Raw genomic sequence first — 4,605 nt, forward strand, 5'->3', positions numbered from 1 at the left:
ACAAGAGGCTGCAGAACAAAGAGCAGAAGAACATTAAGCATAACACTAAATATCAGAGCAAAAAATATTATCTAAATTATAAGCAGAAGAAGACTAAGCAGTGTATGGGGGTGAGTCCGTTCCTCCTCGTGGTGCCCCTGGATAAAGCCTGATGCTGCAGGCCAAACTGAACGCGGACAAATGTAACTCTTTTGTGACAGGCAGAACGGAAGGTGTAATCTTCAAACTTTTATAGATAACAACTACGGGAATGCCTGTCACAAATAAGAATATGATGAAGAAGTAGAATATGATGAAGATAATAGTAAAATAAAAAGAATATGAACAATGTAACCAAAAAAATAATAGGTAGAAGATGAAGAAGAAGATGAATAAGGTGAAGAAGTTGATGTCAAAGAAGCTGATGATGAGGATAATGAAGAAGAAAGTGTGGGAGAAGTAAAAAAGAAGGTGAAGGGCGTGGAAGTAGTGAAACATCAATATCTGACAAAATAAAAAAAAAATTAACATAGTCAAAATCTTTCTACCGCCGAACGTCATAAAAAAAAACAAAATCCTGCTATTCTATTACATTGGGCTAAACCTCTGTGCCTTTAATGTCTCCGCCACGTCCCCCAATACATCCTACATTATTCTTAGTTGTTTTCCTTCATGTAGAATGAACCTACAAGTTTATAAAGGGTTTATTTTAATTCCGATATTTTCGTCCCATTGACTTGCATTGGGATCGGGTATCGGTATCGGATTAGATCCGATATTTTGACGGTATCGGCCGATACTTTCCGATACCGATACTTTCCGATATCGGAAAGTATCGCTCAACACTATTAGTTACCACTACTGTAGACGGTAGTATTCATGGTCCCAGTGCCACAGTGCTGGCAACTATTTTTGATCTATAAAAAAAAAGAACTGGATACTGTTTGTTTTTTCTTCCTTTTTGTTACTAGGCTCACTGTGAGAGACATGAGAGAGAAGTGAACATAGGGCATGATTATGCCTAAAGTTGAGAAAAACATAGCTAGAACTTTTCATGAAGCCTAGCTCGTGTGACATTTGAATGTAACGTTTTGAGACAGGAAACAGCTTTAGGTACCTAATAACAATGTTCTGAGCCGTTTCTACCCCAATGTATTATTCTTCAGCCCTTGGTGCCTTTTTACTATTTTGAGTAACAGGTTCTTAAAGGGGTATTAATATTTTCAAATATATAGTAGGTGTAATAATAATAATAATAATATTAGCAAATACTTACAATAAGGCCGGTGTCACACTCGCTAGTGCAATGCGAGAAACTCGCGTGAGTCTCTCACCTCAATACCTGGCACTGCCGCCGGCACTTGGGACTGAACCATTCAGCTGCATAGAAACACATGTGCCGGGTATTGAGGCGAGTTACTTGCATGGCAGTTGCAAGTGTTACACAGGCCTAAGGAGTATAGTATAGTTCTTCTGATTCAATATATCACTTACCCCATGTGCATGGCATTGCATAAGGTTAGGTATCCATGGTTCCGACCAGTAACAGCTAACTAATTAGTGGTGCTACGCTGTGGAGTAGTTGGAGGCATGTGATGGAGCATTGTCCTGCATGAAAATCATGTTTTTCTTGAACGATACCGATTTCTTCCTGTACCACTGCTTGAAGAAGTTGTCTTCCAGAAACTGGCAGTAGGTCTGGGAGTTGAGCTTCACTCCATCCTCAACCCGAAAAGGTCCCACAAGTTCATCTTTGATACCAGCCCATACCAGTACCCAGTGGCGTAACTACAAAGTTATGGGCCCCGGTGCGAACTTCCAAATGGGGCCCCCCCCCTACCCCCCCCCACCTTCCCCCGCCCCCACAACCCCCCCACCTTCCCCCGCCCCGCTTCCCCTAGATACGCCTCGGACTGTTGCAGGAATCTCCTGCACTGCAACATGGTGTTGGGTGCCAGCACAGCCCGCACAGTGGTCTATCCAGCACAGCCCGCACAGTGGTATATCCAGCACAGACCGCACAGTGGTATATCCAGCACAGCCCGCACAGTGGTATATCCAGCACAGCCCGCACAGTGGTATATACAGCACAGCCCGCACAGGGGTATATACAGCACAGCCCGCACAGGGGTATATACAGCACAGCCCGCACAGGGGTATATACAGCACAGCCAGCACAGGGGGTATATACAGCACAGCCCTCACAGTGGTATATCCAGCACAGCCCGCACAGTGGTATATACAGCAGAGCCCGCACAGTGGTATATACAGCACAGCCCGCACAGTGGTATATACAGCACAGCCCGCACAGTGGTATATCCAGCACAGCCCGCACAGTGGTATATACAGCACAGCCCGCACAGTGGTATATACAGCACAGCCCGCACAGTGGTATATACAGCACAGCCCGCACAGTGGTATATCCAGCACAGCCCGCACAGTGGTATATACAGCAGAGCCCGCACAGGGATATATAGAGCACAGCCCGCACAGTGGTATATCCAGCAGAGCCCGCACAGTGGTATATACAGCACAGCCCGCACAGTGGTATATACAGCACAGCCCGCACAGTGGTATATACAGCACAGCCCGCACAGTGTTATATACAGCAGAGCCCGCACAGTGGTATATAGAGCACAGCCCGCACAGTGTTATATACAGCAGAGCCCGCACAGTGGTATATACAGCACAGCCCGCACAGTGTTATATACAACAGAGCCCGCACAGTAGTATATAGAGCACAGCCCGCACAGTGTTATATACAGCAGAGCCCGCACAGTGGTATATACAGCAGAGCCCGCACAGTGGTATATACAGCAGAGCCCACACAGGGATATATACAGCAGAGCCCGCACAGGGATATATACAGCACAGCCCCCACAGGGGTATATACAGCACAGCCCGCACAGGGATATATAGAGCACAGCCCACATCTCATCTCATTCCCCCCCCCCCCCCCCGATAATGGCCCCACAGTCCGGTTAAAAAGAAAAAAAAAAAACTCTCCTCACCTTTCCTTTTGCCCGCGCTGCTCCTGGCGGCTGCAGTCTGCCCAGGACACTGCAGGTGCGCGATGATATGACGTCATCGCGCACCCGCAGTGTACTGTCAGAGGCAGAGCGGGGAATGATGGGAGAGGAAGCGTCAGGTGACGCTCTCTCCTCCCATCATTGCATTGAACTATACCGGTGTCATAGACGCCGGTATAGTTAAATGCGGCGGCGGCGGCGGCACTGGGGGGGGTTCCGGGGGAGGAACAGTGCAGCGGCCCACTACTGGCATCGGCTCTTCTGGCATTTGCCAGAAGTGCCCGATGGCCAGCCTGGCCCTGCTCAGACCTGCCGGCGTGGGGCCCCTGACCTGCGGGGCCCGGTCGCAATGGCGACCGCTGCGACCGCGGTAGTTACGCCCCTGCCAGTACCCCACCTCCACCTAGCTGGCGTCTGAGTCGGAGCGGAGACTGCTGCATCCCTCTGCTAGACATCTCACAATTTTGGACTTTTCAGAGCCCGTCAAATCTCTCTTCTGACCCATTTTGCCAAAGGAAAGGAAGATGCCTAATAATTAAGCACACCTTATATATGGTTTTTATGTCATTAGACAACACCCCTCCTCATTACAGAGATGCACATCACCTGATTTACTTAATTGGTAGTTGGCTCTCAAGCCTGAACAGCTTGGAGTAGGACAACATGTATAAAAAGTATCATGTGATCAAAATACAACTTGCCGAATAATTCTGCACACAGTGTATTAGGATAGGATCTTGGAGATGGGAATATCACATTAAATAGAATGATCCTGTGTGTATGAATAAAGTGCTTTTTTTTCTAAGTTGTACCTATTTATTGGTTACACTTTTCCCCTGTATTTTCTGACCTGGGTCCACAATGGTGCATGAATTTGCTTTATGGCTCTGACAGTGAATCAAGTTAACTCTCAGACATACATATGCAATAGCTGATGTTCATTTGTCACATGTGAGTCTCTCCCAACTTTCCCATACACATAAATATTTGGCTTAGATAGCACTATGGGTGATTTATGCCTTGGAAAACAAAAAGGTTGGGTGATTAAATTCAGACTACCTGATCTTTATCTCCTCCAACTCCATCTGTTGGGGTTGAGTTGGGAAGCCCCATACACATAACATGGCTAGCCGACCCCACGCTTAGTTCGTCCTGACTTCTATGTAATATGTAAATTGGGCATAAAGAATGACAGGGGGTCTCTTGTTTATGTACATACTATATAAAGTAAAAGGACCCTGTATACATTAGATTAATGTCTAATTTTGCACTGCTGATTGCTTTGTTCTCCCACAGATAAGCCGCCGCCAGAGATGTCTGTTGGTGTCTTTCTCATAGAGAACACAGGAGCTTTCAACCATACACGTGTATGGCCGAGCCGGCAGAGATGGCCAAACAACCATCTAACGTGTAGGACCAGCTTTACTATCCTATCTTATCTAGACCGCCACCACTACAATAGACTTTTTTCATCCATTTAATTGAGGCTGACAAAACCACATGGCCCCTTATGCACTGCAGTCGCTTTCTGTATATATGTAGTGCAGACATGTTCTTACTATGTATCACGCCTGCCACATGCCGCCCTATAAATGTG

The sequence above is a fragment of the Ranitomeya variabilis genome, chromosome 1 (assembly GCF_051348905.1).
Source record: "Ranitomeya variabilis isolate aRanVar5 chromosome 1, aRanVar5.hap1, whole genome shotgun sequence".
In the NCBI taxonomy this organism is placed as follows: Eukaryota; Metazoa; Chordata; class Amphibia; order Anura; family Dendrobatidae; genus Ranitomeya; species Ranitomeya variabilis.